Genomic DNA, 17,880 nt, shown 5'->3' with positions numbered 1-17,880 from the left:
AATCTTGCATTCTTATTTCAGTATTACTTCTATGTGTAAATATTTCAAGAATAAAGATTATTTTGGGGCTCTCTGGCTCACTAAAACTCAACAACTCAAAGTATAATATTTACAAAAAGGAAAAGTAACATTTTGGACCAGTATTCACAGAGCTGTCTCCTAGATAAGGCATTAAGGATGGGAGAACTCCAGCTTCACCTCCACCATCCTGGAAACGAAACGGAGAAAAGCCCTACTGCCAATTCTGTTTAGTTTTGATCACTGTCCAATCCCACCCCAGTAAGCTTTATTTCACACCCCATTTAGAGCATGCTTGGAGGAGCACCCAAAGATTTGGAAGGAGGCTCAAAGCTTATCTCGACTCTCCAGACATCAGCAGTGTGAAAAACGGGACTTTTTAAAATAACGTTTCCTGTTCTTCCGGCTTCTGGTCAAGCCAAACATTCCACAGAGACCGTTGTTCTCATGGAATGTTGGCACTTCCTCTGCGAGGCACAGCCAGAGTCTGGACGTGCAGAGGGGGACGTGGAAATTGAAACTGATTGAAAAGTCTCAAATCAGGACCACGGAAAATGTGACGGAAATACATCTCGCAGGGCTAGAATTCTCAGGAACTCTCAGTGGGTGAGCCCAGATCCCCCCACAATACAGTTGAAGTCCAGCCAACCCCTCATGATTTATTCTCAGCACAGGGCTCAGTGTCAGAATATGTAAGATAGCCACAGACACACAGCTAGTGGCTTCTCATGCAGTGCAATCTATAGGGAGGTTCAATTTTTTTTTTCTTTACCATTACAGATTCTTCTTATTTTTTTTTATCATACACAAAATGGATTGGTAAAAAGAACAGTAAATATAAACACACTAAAACTACAATTTTTTTTAAAGATATGACATTGGGATAGAAAATAAACATTGAAAACTTTTATAATGGCATTGTGTTCCAAAGAGCTGCTCACTGATGATCAGACTTAAACATCTTAGTATAGCTTTAGACATTGACAAAATATAGAGGATGAAATGAGCTGCCAGAGTATTTTATTTACTTGGAGGATGCACTTGCAGAAAAAATACAATTTTTCTTTTTATTTTCTGAAATAGTCAACAAATATTTCTTTATAGGGGATATTTTTCTTTAAAAAATTCATTGACTCATGTTTTATTTATTCCCTAGTTTTAAAAGTCATTGATTTACAAACCAATTGTTTATGAAAGTATGGGTTAAGAATATTGTGCGCAACAGATTTTAGTAGTTCTTATTTGTGCAGACCGTTTAAAAGCTTGACTCAGGTTATGTTTCCATCATTGAGGTGAATGCCCCATTTAGGTAAATGACTCAAAGACATGATTTCTAGCAAACCAAAGTGTGAGCAGATATCTTCACTGCCAACACGAACCCAGTGTGGCTCTGTCTACCCACAGGTTGTAGAAGATGGAAGCATTCAGTCTTCAAGGCATTCAATACCAATAAAAGACACTCAGGCTGATTTTTGAAAATTCAGTCTTGGATTTGAGAGAGGAAAGTTTGTAGAAACTGAGGACAATAGTTGAATTATTGTGAAAAGAATTTCAGATCTTTAATTCACAGTAAATATGTATATACCTAGTATCAGATGCATTCTTTATACAGATAGCAAAGTTTTCAAATTAAAAAAAAAAGATGGGGTGGGGGCATTTGAAATGAAGTTTTTCTCTGAATACTAGGTCTTCCGTAATTGTATATAGAATATTTAAAAAGCTTTTTTTTAAAAAAAAATAAATAAGTAGGGTTGTTTTGATATTCAAAGTCCAGAATAACCAAACTGGACTCTAGCCATGTGAAGATAGGAGTTCCACATGACTATGTAGAGAGAAGTCCACAGACCCAGCAGCTGAATGTGGTGACGCTCAGGATGAGTTCACAATCAGCACCACTGAGAAGGAGCAAGCAAGACACTTTCTGCTATATAGAAGTCACATTCAGCACTGGGATCAGTCCCACAGATCAGTCCCAGAGGATCTAGAGTTTCAGGATCCAATTATGAATTGCACCTTTGGCTCTTACTGGTAATGTAAGGCCACTGGAGGGAGGGTCTTGTGTTTACTTCTGGGTTTGGAGTCAGTCACCTGGGTATGAACTGTCATCTCCCCTTTATTTTCTATGTAGCCTCAGGAAATTACTTAGCCTCTCTGTGATCTCCCCAGTTTCCTATTAACCAAGTTTGTACGATTATGCTTATCTCATAGGTCTGAATGAAATGCAAGGTAGTCATGTATACTTAAATTCATGTAAATGCATATGTACTAATATCTAGACATGCAAAGGAAACAAACAATGCTATTTTAGATCCCTTTTTCTTTCTTTTTGCTGGAGTCTGAGCCCGAGTACCACAGTAGGGCTAAAATTAAAGTTGAAAGAGAAAGGATCATATCTTTCATAGAGGTGTTGCCAAAAAAATATTTACAATAGATCAGAAGTATATGCATTATGACTTGGAATTGTGGAAAAAGAGACTTTCTTACTTTTAAGGCTGTTCCTGTTGGCAAGCCCTCATTCTCATTAGTTGTGGAGATGGGTGAAAATGAAAGGGAGTGTTTGGTGTTGTTTGATGATGACAAAGTGGGCAGTTTGAATCACACCGGCTTCTGGAACATTTTTTGTCAACTCAAAGTTTATTCCCCATGAAATTTGTTTTTCTTCAAACCCGCTCCTCTTCCTCCATTTTCATAGCAACATCATATTAGGTTCAGAGCTTTCTTAAGGTGACTGAGGATGCAGCCCTTCTCCCACCCTGGTCTTCCATACCCTGTTGATGTCTTTCCTTTTCCAAAGCAACATGAATGCCTTTGATTGAACAGTGAAAACACCACAAGAGACATGATTCAAAGAAAATGAGTAAAACTTCAGTTTCCTACTTTAAAAAAAAAGTTCTCATTTTAGCATTTATGATATGATATGTCATAGTTGAGACAAATCTAGAAGAAAGGGCAGGTAAGAAGGTGTTTCAGAGTATCACAAACTTTGATATGAGAGTATATGCAAAAACTTACCCTACAAGGAGACATTAGAGAATATTTTCCTACACTCCTGTGTAGGTATATAAATGTATCTTCTCCTGAGAAATCCTGACAGCAATAGATTTCTTTTTTTTTTAGAAAACTGCTGTTATGGGAAGACAGTTTGGAAATATGTAGCATGTATCAAGAAGGAAGACTTCTTTTCTTAGATGACTGCTCTATTATCACATCAATGATAAATCCTTGGCTTGTCAAGAGATGTGAAAGGATCATGCAGGGTGCCCATCACCAACAACCCCCTTACCTGAACAGTCAACAGGTATCTAACCAAACAGGAGAACCACAGAGTCATCTTCTGCTTAATCTCAATCATATACAGTCTGTCTTAGAGTTCCATATCGAGGACCCTTTGCCTCAAGCCTTTCCATGAGACATCCTGTATCAGCCAGGTGCTAATAGTGACCTGAAGGGGCAGTCTAATTGTGCTCATGACAACTACTTAAGACTCTTCTTGCTTATTCTAGGTATTTTCCCATTTCTTTCCATTTGCCATGTACTTCAGAAAATATGCAACCATTTCTTACTTTTAATTCTGAGCTTTATTTATGACAAGATTCGCCTCTGTGGCTCTTTTTATTCCAGGCTAGTGTGACTTAAATTGTACATCTGTTTTGGCCAGGTCCTTAAATCTTGGCTCTTGGCTCTCTCTACTGCTTGATACTTAAAGAGGGTCTCATATAAATGAATCCATGAAACAAGAGGCATTGACTAAATTCAGATCTTTTCTGAAATACGGGAAGTACATCTGATGGTATTTGCCTACTGTGTTAATTTTGTTATTCTGCATTTTATTTAGGCTGTTTCTGCAGGGACCAATTGGTACAGTTAGACATGCAAAGGAAAGTTGTGCTTATATTAAGGACAAGGGCAGAAAGGAGATAGATCAGACCCAAGTACCACAACTGCCCAGGAGTAGCGGAAAAGCAAAGAAATGGATGTCATCCTCTCCTGAGCACAGCTGGGTGGAAAAACATTTATGGAACACCTTCTATGACAGTTGCTGAGGCAGATGCTTATCTGGAATGTGGTGTTTGAGCCTTTCAGCAACACAAGGCAATTGGTATTAGTCTCCATGCTTCTCCTCAGGAGAAATGAAGTTTTAGAGAGATGAAGTAATTTTCCCAAGTTCACACAGCACTAAGCAACAGAGTATGACTTCCAATCTTCCTTCATTGGCTAAAACTACTCTTCTCCTTGATTCTATTACCACAAGTTCAGACACTAGTGATACTGCTGGTTATTGGTGACGAGTTCTTCTCCCCCACATGTTGAAGTTTGAACATTAGAGAAGCACACTGAGGCAAGCATATAAAGCACGGCTTATTTTAAAAAGGGTAACACTGACTTCTCCAAAAAGGGAGAAGGGGGCCACAGCTGGTATCCCCAGTATCCCAAGAAGCGAAGCTCTCTGCCCTTTTTATATCCTTTGTTCTCCTGCCCTTTTCCTCCTTAACTTTCTCCTTCCTGCCTAAGTGATGAGACCCAGGAATGGTTGGTGAGATGATCCAAAGGTGGAATCAGGTGGGTTGAAGGGGGAAGGGGAGGATGGTGCAGCCCAGGACACATTAATTAGCAACCTTAGAGGGGCAATTTGTGGGACAGGTTACCTTAGCAACAGGTGGGAGCAGGCACAGGTTCTTGATAAAGGTGGAGGAAGACCTCTGAAGGAATCAACATTTCAATCCCGCAGGGGACAGTTTCCAACTTGCCGGATTCACTCAAAATTGGCCTCTTTGTTCTGACTTGACTTGATTTACCTGTCTATACTGGCTGCCTGTCTAATCCTGGCTTCACTAGGGAATAAGATAACCAAAATGGAGCCCTATCATCTTTATAAATGTCCTTAGTTATTTAACCACTTTCTCCAGCTTTCCAGAAGAATAGTTAAACCTACTTTTACTTATTTTCACTTGGACCTTGTCTCCTTTTATGGAGGGCCAACCAAGCTCAGCACCATGGTATTTACTAAGTGTCCACATCTGTATAACACCCCACTGCCAAAAGGAAAAGGAAAAGGCAAGTGAAAATGACAAAGGCCCTGCCCCCTGGAACTTCATAATCAATCACAGACGGCAAGAGGTATGGAAAAGGCACTCAGCCCCCATATAAATAGCAGCAAAGGAGACATGAGTGGAGACCCAGAATCAAGCCAACCCTACCACAGGATCAGATTCTGCTGAATACTCAGGGTCTCCCTCAGGAACCGTCTTGTCAAACTCTTGTCACTGTGAGGGAGCTAAGGCAGAGGGTGGGCTGCCATCATTCTAACCTGAACAATGGACATCTTTGCAGACCTGGGGCCTGCCTCTTCTCCAACCGCTCGTTCAGTGCCACAAGTTATCTTAAATCAATGTGAAGCAAGGCTTTTCATCAGCTGTCATATTAGTGAGTCCTTCAGTTCCTCCGAGCATTATGTCACTCTTTGCTCACCACCCATTGTGGATGTGTGTGTGTTGGGGATGGAGCCAGGCTTTCCGCCGTGCAGACCATCTTGATGCATGCGGCAATGAAAAAGTGACTCAGACGTCTCTTCAAAATGACTGTCATTTTTATTACATTTCAAAGTAAAATGAAATTAGGAGTGGAGGAGTGGTAAGATGCTTTCCACAGTCCTTAAGAAAAAGACATTTTTTTTTTTTCATATTTCAAAGCCTGGGCTGACAGTAAACTAGTATAAATTGCTGACTTGGCTTCTTTCTGTTCAACTTATTAAATAATAACCTTCTGTATAAGGAAAGAAAGTTATGTAACATATAAGGCTATGCATGAAATGGATAAAATATATTTAGACTGTGTCTAAAGGCCAAGAAAGCATAGGGTGAGGGGGAATTTGCTAGAAAGCCTTATATGGTAAATGCATTAAAATATGAATTAAAGGTGAGATGAGCCTAGCAATGACATCACACAATGACTGTAAAATCCAAAATCGAGAATGGCTATTTTCAGAAAATTTTTAATATTTTTTCTTGCACACAGGCCAGCAGATTATTAGTATTACATGCACATTTATGATATTCTTACATAGCTGTTTTCTCTAATGGAAATTTCAGTTCCATGTAGACCTAGGAATTTAAAGTATTATTTTCTGTCTTCTCAGTAGACTTTTTCCCTTTCAGAGATGCATTATTCATTGATAGTTTATTACGCAGAGAAAAGTATTAATAAAGAAACTGTACCTGTCCAGTTTTGATGTCAAACTACACTGAGAAAATCAACTGAGAGCCCAAGTGGCCTAAAAAATCTATCATACTTATCCCTTTTTTGGTAGATGTCATCCTGGGCATTGTAAATGGTGTATGTGTACTATATAATTATATTGTCCATGGATTTATGCAACTCCATTGCATATTTCATTACTTTTTCTTGGTCTACTTATTAAAACTACATTTTACATGTCTAATAGTGCAATTCAAATTGTACCAAATATGAAACACTGACATGCAGGCACAAGGAAATGATGCCTGAGTAATTTCCACCGTCTCACTGAAGGACAGGAGAATTACCTTTTTATTGTAATGAGCTGTGGAGGGTGGTTTCGGCTGCTTTTTCCCATTTGTGATTCCTCTACCCACCTTCCTCTGGAAATCTAAAGCCCTTGTCAGCTTGTGCGGAAAACTTGGATGCGTTTCACACCATCACGCTCGCATCCAAGGGAAGTCGGTGGTTAGGGGAAGGGGAGGGGGGTGTGTGCTGCTTGTTGGTTTACAGGAAATCCGAACACCCATGGGATGCTTTTCAGAATCCAAACAGAGTTCAAAACATAAACATCCCACGTAATTTGTTGTTTCCATACATCATTTGCCTCTTAGAAAATAAAAAAAAAAAAGACTGAAAAAAATTTTTAATGTGTGACTACAGTGACAGAGAGTGGGTGCCAACAGCTCTCTGGATGGCTTTTTATCTCATTCCCTTAGTGAAAACAGTTAACTAGGCACTGGTGAGAGATTCTGTAACTGCACAACACAAAGCTGGCGCCAGCACCAAGTGTGGCATGCCAGATGTGCGGATCCATTCTGGAGCGCAGCATCAGCAGCTCCAGCAGCTCGCCATAGCCATTAATCTAGAGACCTCTGGGAGTTCCGGGGAGCGCTGTAAAACCCGGCCCCTGCCAAGGCTGCATCAGATAAAGCCATCAATGCATTGTAAAAAAGACACAAAACCTATTTCATGGGCTGCACTGATCAAGCAATTACAATCATTGACTACATTAAGCAAAGAAACAGCGGGGTGCCCTATAAAATTGACTGCCAACTTGAATAATCAATAGACTCCATGTAGAGTAAATTAAATAACTGAAAAACTATTTGGAAAAGCTGAAGTTAAAAAGCCAATCAGTAATCCCTCATCCATGGCAAAACAATCCTGCTTCCAAAAGATCCTTTGGTTAGCTAGAATTTTTATCCCTGGGAAATCCTGGGATGTTCCAGTTGGGAGGAGGGAAAATCCTTCCACCTCTTTTATTCTTCTCTTTCCTAACCATTCATTGAATATGAATGTTATTTATAATCAATCGATGTGCTCTTCTTGTCATCTAATATCTGAGTGCACACTCAAGGCAGGCAGGTTGTGACGGAAAGTCCACATTCAAAAGAGAGGTGTCAAGGTTTGGCTTGGTTCCTGGCTTACTTAACCTGGGGCTTACATCACAAGAGGGCCATTTCTTATGTATTTACAATAATTTGAAATTTGTGAAGTTTTAATAATTAAATTCCACATAACAAGCCATACATGCAGAGATAGAACTATGTAAAAGCCCTTTTGAGGCAAACACACCCCCATGTAAGTTTTTAGAAAATAAGAGCAATCATGACCAAATTTCACATTTCCCTCTTCCTAACCTATTTTTATCCTTTTTGCTCCACTGGAAAATAACCATACATGTTCAGAAAAATAAATATTAATTTTTATTTTATGTTATTGGTGCCATGTAAAGCTTGCATTATCTTGCAAAGAATTATTTATTCACTTAAAGCACATACACATTTGTTTGTTTTCAGGCAAAGGGAAACACCATTTTATGAGCAGTTTCCATATTGTATTATTAGAAAATCCAGGAGAAAAACTGATGGAAATATAAACAAATAAGGCAAAAAGAAAAAGCAAAACAAAAAACCACTACCAACAAAAAATAACCAAACACCAATTTTGGTAGGTTTTCTTTGTGATTAAAATGTAATTATAATAATTCCTGAACTCAGAAGCTAGGTTTGTTGGTAGCAATGTATATGGATGTGAAAAGGATAATATCTGAAAGATTACCAGTATTTATGTGTGCTTAACAATGATATTTTTCCACCAAAAGATTAAAAAAATGGAAACCATTATTGCAGAGACAATACAATTTTCTTTGTAGTCAGGCCTGTTTCTGAAAACAATATATAACAGTAATAGTATGAAGACACCTACGGCACTGATGAATACATCATTAAGCAGGCATTATTGCTGTTCCCACTGAATGTAAGATCACCCTGATATTATGAATGATTTGCATATTAACGAAAATAATATTGAGGTATATTTAATGTGGCATTTGAATTAACACTTAATGGCATGCAAGTTCTTTGGGGCCAGGCAAGGGAATAAATTGCAGGATGAATTTGGAACTAATTGTCCCTGGCTAGGCTTTCTGAACCCAGGTATCTACAAAATATCTAAGTGGTATTATTTTTAACACCTTGGTGTATTTATAGAGCTGCCTACAGTGGAACACAATAAATTAGTTGTCAATAAACAGCTTGCATTAACAACACTCTGCTTCCCTTCCTATGAAATGTAATAGGGACAAACCCCTTTGAAATGGTGTATTTAATGAGCAAACTTTATTTTAAAAAATTGTACCAGGAAAAGGAGAAATATGATGAACTAAAAATGATTATGTGTCACAATAAAATTCTTCAACTTGTCGGCTGATGAGATGATAATGTTGCCCATAAAAGCAGAAGGAGCAAAGTGCTGCTGAGCTCCTGATAAAATGTCTTATTGAAACCTATTGTATTTACTTCTTATTAGATTCTGAACTCAAATAGATCTTGATTGTTGAGAGCTTGGGTATTTAAGAGCTTTAAGATCATCAATTACATTACTCATAATTTCCACATCTGCCTTCCCTGATGCAATTCAGAGAGAGAAAGACTATTATAACAGTCTTCCTGCAACTTGATTACTGGGAGACTCTGTTACAATGTGCACTTGAAATGCTGTTAAGATGTGAACTTAACCGCAATTTCCAGTTTTATGGAACTACTCTTACACAGAGAACTTTTGGTAATAATTGAAACAAAATGGTTAGAGATCTGCAAAACCATGAGGGAAAAATGCAGGGTCACCCTAAACCCAGACCCCTGCAGGGATGCAAGAAAATCTTCCCTTTTAGAGCTACCCTGTTATACCTTCCTGCTAAGAATTAGCTTTGTGGGAGCTAATATGCATTTTGACTTAAACAAAATAATAATTAAAATGGCCATTATGTAATTGAACAACAGTTTGGTTATGTTTGTGCTGGGTAGAAGCAGGCTGTGGGGAGTAGGGACCTAGAGAATTCCTGCTGTCAAAACGTTGCCAAAGCAGCACAGTGTTTTCAGAAATATATTGCTGTTTCCAAACTCCTGATGGAGAAGACAACTTGGGGCTTGTTTCTCCGGTCTCCTGAAGGTATGCCTATCAGCTACCCTGGTGGGAATAGTGTAAAATAACTGGCTATTTTTCAATATTACAGCCTAAAGTAGCACTGTACACATATGAATGCTTATTTTGCTTCATTGGATCTTATTATATCTAAGGACAGCATAAGGGAAGGTCAAGTTGTTTATAAAGTGGGAATTCTGGCTCTAATTTGTGAGCAAAATGCTACACACACACACACACACACACACACACACACACACAAAGAAATTTGAAAGCACTCTCTCAGAAGCAAAAAACAAAAACAAACAAACAAAAAACAACCTATTTGAAAACCATGTGACAAATCCTCTGCAAATTTGCCTTTTCAGTAATGGATTTCAATGAATAAAGGGGATTTTTTTGTTTTTGTTTTTGTTTTAATCTTTGAAGAATCAGTCCTAAAATAACAATCTGAGTGAATTTAAAAACTCACCACCTAGTCCTAAACACAAAAGAAGGACTGGTTCTTGACAATTCTAGTACAACCCAGAGAATTTTCCTGTTCCTTGGCTAGAGGTTCCATTCAGCATTAAATCTATTGGCATCTTAGATGAATGAAGCAAACAAGAAGTTAGGTAAATAATATGATTCAATTTTCATTAAACTCATTTTCTGACATTAAACTTATTTCTTGAGTGAGCTCTGTTTTCCTCCCACCAGAAAAAGATACAATAAGAGAAAGTATTGATGTCATTGTACCTAGAGGAACAATAGTTCACAGGTCCTGTAGCAGTACTTACATGTTCGGATATATATGGAACACATGTTAGAATGGATCAGGATAAATTGCAGTGTTTTGAATAGCTTCCCCACGAAGTAGACTTTGAAATGTATTTCTGTGCACAAAGTTACTAGATTATTCTGAATGATCACACACAAAAGTAAAACTCATCCTGGTAGGAGCGGCAATAGTATAAACTTTTTAGTCATAGAAAAAAATAGACCTTGCCTATAAAGAACTTGAAGTATAGATTTTGGTGTCTAGCAATGAGTTTATTAAAAAGAACAAATGCATGGTAGTTGTATCATTGTGGTGCAACATTAGAAGTATCTAGTTCATGTAGATTCAAGAACTCTCCTGGTTTTAAGAATTAGGAAAAAAATGCATTTGCCAAATTTCTTAAATTTTTTTCTAAGATCAGTCTGCACAGCCTATGTCTGTGATTAACTGGGCCTATCATAAAGTAGAAGAGTAGCTTCTGTTCTTCCTACTTTAACTACTCTGTGACCTTCATTCTCTTTCATTCTTTATACTTCTTCTTTCCTAAAGGATGCAGGAAGAATCCTGAAACTGCCCTCTGGTTTGAACTATGATGTTCACAGAATTTGCCTCTTGTTTACAGGAGCTGGTAGTCACATGTGAGGGACATAAGTCAATGCTGGTAGTGGACAAGCATCTTAGCACACACAGAACTCTCTGGCTTTAAGCTATGTGTAGCATAAACAAATGCATATAAAGAATGTAAACAAGGAGTATTGAACAGTAGGTGAAAGGCATGTCCCGACTAGTGACATTACCAGGTGTACGGCCTACCTCCTGCCTTATTTTAACACCTGTCTCGGTTTTTCATTTAGTCAGTCAGTTTCTTCATCACTGACAAAAACCAATCAGCACAGGGTCTGGTTGATTAAGAATGAATCATTTTGGCCTAAAAACTGTGGTTGGCCTCATGAATCTGAAAAGGAGAGGGAGAGAGAGAAAGAGAAGAAATACACAGGACTTTGATAATATCATCCAATTTTATTAAGAAAATATTCCTACACTGATATGTGTCAATTCAGTTCTATCCAAAAGTATTTGTGGCATATATTTATCAATTTGCCAATTTCCAAGCAGGACTGAAAAGAACTTTAAAGGAAATCTATTTCAATCACCTCCCTGATTTCTGCATTCCTTGCATTAAATTCCCCCTGGTTTCCTGGATCTTCCCTACACACCTTTAATAGTAGAACATATCCCACTTCTCTAGGATTTCTATGTGAGAACTGATTCCCCTTTATAAGATCTTTAGGGAAAGCTCCCCATTGTAGCTGGCTGACCTACTCCTTCTCCAGATCCCCATTGCTTCACCTTGGGGCCTACACTCAGGTTGACTTTGTCTTTCCTATGTCCTCCTTTCAAATATTCATAGGAGTGATCAAATCTGGTCCCCTAACTTTATCATTGAGAAAAAAGTTAATTGTCTTTGGGGTTGGCTAGAATTCTCCAGATATCTTTACTTGAACTGTGGATTTTGAATTTTTATAATGTGTTCTTATGAACTAATTTTACCACATAACTCTGAACAAACTCAGAAGAGATCCAGGTGGACTTGGACCCCTGGGGTCTGAATCATGGCATTTTGTACATGTTAATACAGAGAGTGAGAAGTTGAGTTTCCTAAGTTGAATTTTGAAAAGGAATATGTTCATTTAGTAAAAAAAAAAAAAAAAAAATACAGACTTCTGAGTACAACGAACCTGGTTTGAAATATGTTTCTACTGGCTCTGAGTTATATTGTTAATCTTCCAGAACCTCAGCCTGTTTTGAGTAAAATAGGAATAATGTCCATTTTTCTGGGTTATTTTAAGGGTTAGACATAACACGAGTCAAGTATCAAAAACAGAGCGTGGCATGTTATAGGCAATCAATAATAGGAGCTTCTTTTACAATAGTTCCTAGAAAATGTTGAATCATGATGCAAAAACAGGGAAAACCAGCAGAGGCGGTGTCAAGAAGAACTATTTCCACCAATCACATATGAAATGTGGCTCTTGCCCACTAACAACAGATTTAAGGCCACCATAAATCATTTCTCAGAGATTGTTCAACTGGCCTCACCAGCATCAGCAGTTTCTAACTTACAAACCTGCTCTGCTTTTAGGCGCAACAATACAGAGGTGAAAAGACCATAATCGACTTTCTGTCTCCTGAGTATCCTCAGTTCTGTAACACTGTGAATTTTGCATCAGCTTAATAACACTTGGCCAAGCAATGCCCTCAGTTAGGGCATTTATTTTTATTTTTATTTTCCCCCCTCTCATTTCTGGGGTTAGGAGGCAATAAATTCTAAATAAAATACTTTAATACAAAACGTATCGAACACTTGTGTTTTCTCTATATAATGCAACTCAAATAATTATATGGATGTTCTAGTACAGAAATACTTCTTACCCTATCAATATTCTTATTAAGAATAATAATAAAGCAGCATGTCATGAGACTATGCTGTCATGGATCTCTTGTGTATTTTCATCTTCTCCACCCTGGATTCTTTACATGTAGCCTGCTGAGGGGAACATTATTTCTGCTCCGCTAAAAGACAGTGTCAAATAAAATTAGTCCTCTACACTCTATGCCATAACAATGTCTATAGAAGTGTATTATAGTCTTTATTTAATATATTAACTATATTTGTGCATGCGTGTCTTTATAAATCATAATGAAAGCCCTAATGCATTTTGGAACCCAGTAGCGTAGTCACTGAAGATAAAAAAAAAAGGCTCTATTCTAAGTGTAGTCTCCTTTTAAAAAAAAGGGAAAGGAGGATATAGAGTCTTGCTCAGAACAGATTTTACTTGAAGAAAATGGAAGGTCTATCATTGGGGAAAATATACTTGCTTGCTCTTCATGAATTAGGGCATTTGGGGATGAAGCATTTGATTCCTATTCACACCCTGTTGTGTGTGTGAGTCTATGTGTTCATGTGTTAAGGGTGAGATTTTTAAAAACTATATTACAAGATACAGAAAAAAGAAATGGAAGAGAGAGGAATATATCCTATTCATAGGGTAAAAATTGTGTGGGCTCTTCTTCATGGGGTCAATGAGTCATCAAAGGAGAGGATTCTACATGAATGGCTTTTATGACTGCTGACCCTACCACTGCACAAGGAAGGCAGTTGGAGCCAAAGATTTTTGGAGGAACCCAAGAGAAAACACTCTACTCCTTAGTAAGTGTGCATGGCAAGGAACCGAGCTGGTGGGTAATCAGAGCTGAACAAGGGAACAGACATAAACCCAGCACATTACATCCTCACCACCTGAGGCAAAAAGCAGCTAATGAAGAATAAAAGGGAATCCCTCCTCACATTTCCGTTCTCAGGTTGAGACCATGGCTCTCTGATTCCAGGACAAGGAAGTCAATGTCCTGTATAGTCGAAGCTTTGTTTTCTTGGAACTTCATCTCAGGCTCTTTCTCCCCAGGCTGATTGTGCAGCAAACCAGCTGAATGAACAAGTTAAACAAAAAACCCAAGGTGAGAGCCTTAGGGAAAGGCACCAAGACAGGTTACCCACCACCCATTACCAACTGGTTGAGGAATATCATTTCTTTTATACAACAATTTGTTTTATGAATTGCCTTTTCCTTTCATTTTGTGAATTTGTCCAGTGACAGTAACAACAATGTGAACAGCAAATGGAATTGAAATATAGTTCTTGGGGCTTTTGGTTAAGTGGGGTGGCATGAATTCAAAGTACATGTGTAAAGGAAAGAATTGGCATGAACATACTTTATATACAGAGATATGAAACCTTGTGCTTTATATGTGTAATAGGAATTGTAATGCATTCCACTGCTGTCATGTATTAAAAAAATAAAATCAATAAAAGATTAAAAAAAATTATTGTGAAGACACTTCCAAGGTATAATCCCACAAATACAAAGGGAATAGAGAGGAGGCAACGTGGAAGAGAGATGCTGACACTTGGAAAATAGATGGATGAAGAGGAACTGACTTAGGAGGTCAAAGCAAGCTGAACTCCAGTACATCAGGAAGGGACACTCATGAGAAGCAACTCAATTCGAGTAAAAGAATACATAACACAAAAATCCAGGGATGAGGTACTGACCTTCTTCCCTAGAAAGCAAGAGTGAAAGATGAGACTGAAAGGAAAGAAGTTATCTGACAGTCTAGTAAGAAGCAAGTTCCAGCCCCAGCAAAGTGACACTCTTCCCTCAATCTGCTAAGAAAACATAAATTTATACTGCAGAGAAACTGTACCATGGAGTTACTAGACTATAGGTTCCAGGCACAATGGAAGGTGGATATAAAGTGTCAGAGTGAAAAAAAATATATAGAGAGAGAGGAAGTAAACACAGAGTATAGTGAAATGTTATGCCTTGCTCCTAGAATATGGGCAACCAAGCTTAAAGACTTAAGAGTTTGGAGGATTATTCTCTGGAGTAACTGTTAGAAAAAAAAAAAAAAGAAAAAGAAGTTCCCTGAAAAATGGCCAGACTCCCTGGCCGAACATCCACAATGATGGCTACTAACTGAGAAACACTGCTCACACACAGATGTTTCAATCAGCTTTTTAGTTACTTTGTGTTATGAACAAATGGATCACTGAAAACATCAGTGGAATCATTCTAACAAGAAAGGTCCAAGTTTAAAGAAGCAGATAAAGGAAATTTGAAATGGAGGCAATGTAAGGAACAGACCAAAATTTGCGAAATACCTATAATTAGATTCCTAAAGAATTTATTTTTGTATAGCAATTCAGGAGGCTTTAAAGACTTAACAGCAAAGGACACAATATTAGCCTCAGGGCAAGGCAGCATGATCATGGATAACGGAATTAAAAACAGGTCAGAAAATAACAGAAACCCACAAGGGACAAATCAGAGACCAAGAAAGAGCTTTATGTTGTAACAAAAATTTTAATAATGGAGGAGGAAATCAGCCAGAAAATAGGTCAAGATGACAACAAAATGATGAATTGGGGAAAAAATGGACAGAAAACAAACAAGGATATGATTAATAATAAAAGAAAATTTCCAGGAATTAAAGGACATGAATTTTCAGATTAAGATGGCTCAGAAAATGCCTGGCCCATTGCATGAAATTGCACATGTAAGTTATTGTGGAGAGAAAAGAGAAAGAAAAGGGGAGAAAAAGAGGAAATAAGTCTCCAAGAGAATACGTTCAAAAGACTGGAAATGGAAAAGACATCAGGGTACCATATAAAGACTGAGTGCTGGGATGCAATGGTTTTTCATTACTGAGAAAAAGAATTATAAATCTACAATTCTATCTCCTGCCAGACAATGGATCAGGGATGACAGGTGGAATAAAGACATTTTTATTAACCAAGATCTCAAAAATTTACCTCCTGGGCTCCTGGGTGCTCTTTATCAGAGAGGAAGACTTGGGTTCATGGAAACAAGAAATGAAGCCAAAGGTACCCACATGAGAAGGAGAGCAACTCAGGATGACAGTGAACAAAAGATCAGGATGACCTGGGTCAGCTCTTCCAGAGTGGAAAATGCAGAGTTCCAGGGCATGCATATAATTTAAAAAAATAAAATAAAATAATCCAAAAAACCATATAGTGATGATATTTCATCTACAGGCAGAAAATATAGAGATAAATCTTCAATGGTAAATAGAGACTGGAAAAAAATCCCTGTAATCCAGGAAAACAGAGGTTACCCAGGAAAGGAAACATAATCATGGTACTATGGTGTTCAGTTGTGATAAGTTACATGTTTACACTTATCAATATTTAAAATTTTATAATAATATCCAAAATAGTAATATACCTATATTAGAAAGATGGAGAAGGTAGATGATTTTTCTACACATGAAGGGCATATGTTGAGAAGAAGGATAAATATTATTTGCAATAGAAAATATCTAAAATATTTAAAATATATAAACATATCAACAAATAGACAAATAAGATTATTATGAGAATAAAAGCTAACAAGAGTCTTGTGAGTTGAAAATGATTTTCTGGGTAGGAGGAGATAAAGGACAGGGAGGGGTGTGTCAAGGGATCCCGTTGCTTTTAATAGTATTCGTACTATTTGGTGGTCTGCATCACATCTGCTTAAAACAGTTCTAATTTGGGTAGTTTCTTGGGAGAGTGGATACTGTTGTAGGTGCCAACAGGTCCTATCTCAAGTACAGACTTTCTGCTCTAGCACCCTCTCAGAATATACTAGAACAATTGCACAGCAGCATCCCTGAAGTGCAAATTATGGGAGATGAAGGTCACCAGGATCACCCTTAACCAAAGGGAATGGGATTCAGTGGATACGTGTTCCAGCCTTCAGCTTTCAGGTGGATAATTCTGGAAGATATTCTAGATGCTTCTCAAGAGGTCCTGGTGGAACCAAACTTCTAGTCCCACTCCTGCTATCTGTAGCAGCAATCTATATTTACTGTCCCCAGACTTAATCTTTTCTCTTTTGCTCCCTCACTCTCTCTCCTCTCTCACTCCTGCTTCCTGGAATCGCCTCCATGATCAATCACCTTTATCCACATCCTTGTCTCAGTTCTGACTACAGGAGGATCCACGTGCATTCAAAAACGACATACATAAAAATCATATTATACCGTATAAATTTAAAGAATTACAATAGTAAGTAGTTAAGTTTTATGTGTCCTTTAAGATAAAATAAAACACCTGTCCTGACATTATAGAAAAGGATTTTTATGGTTTGGAATTTTCAGTCTCAGCCTTATACCTCATTCCAAAATTTGTTTCATCTTAAAACCAGAAATGAATATATATGCTTTGGACTATATTTTTTCATGACTGAAAGTTCTTTAATGACAATGAGGACAACAATATGCTGAATATGCTAGTCAAATTTTGAAATGTTATTTTTAAATGTTAGAAAGGAGATTAACATTTTTTCATAATTACTTAATTAGTATGATATTCAGCACAATTTCTGATTTACATATAGTGTGAATTATTAAATTAAAATATTACTTAATATATAAAAATATATAATTGTTAAAATCTCTATAGCTGAGGCAAGTAGCAGAGCCAAAAATATCCTTTAGATATAGCATTTTCTACCATATATAAACAACCCGGTCAGATTGAGCCATTAGGGGATATTGAAGTAACCAGACTCAGGACAGAGCCATGCAGAAGAAGGGTAAGAAAATATTAGAACCCTGTACTACTTGGTGAAGGTCAATTGGAAGGTCAAGGATTAAACATTTTCATCAATATTAGACCCGGTTATTATAGCAAACTTGTTAAAATTCTTGAGTCATGATATGGGTGTGTGTTAGATTGCATAAACATATTAGCATTAAAATTCTCTCCTCCCTAACCCCCAGAAATACCTCTCCTTGCTAGCTTCTTACTTCTTTGTCTACTATTACCAAGAGTCTGCTTTCTTGGAACACATTCTCTCTTTTCTATAGTGTTGACT

Source organism: Ictidomys tridecemlineatus, chromosome 7 (assembly GCF_052094955.1).
Source record: "Ictidomys tridecemlineatus isolate mIctTri1 chromosome 7, mIctTri1.hap1, whole genome shotgun sequence".
Taxonomy (NCBI): Eukaryota; Metazoa; Chordata; class Mammalia; order Rodentia; family Sciuridae; genus Ictidomys; species Ictidomys tridecemlineatus.
The sequence above is the reverse complement of the archived record's forward strand: the minus strand, read 5'-3'. Positions refer to the sequence as shown.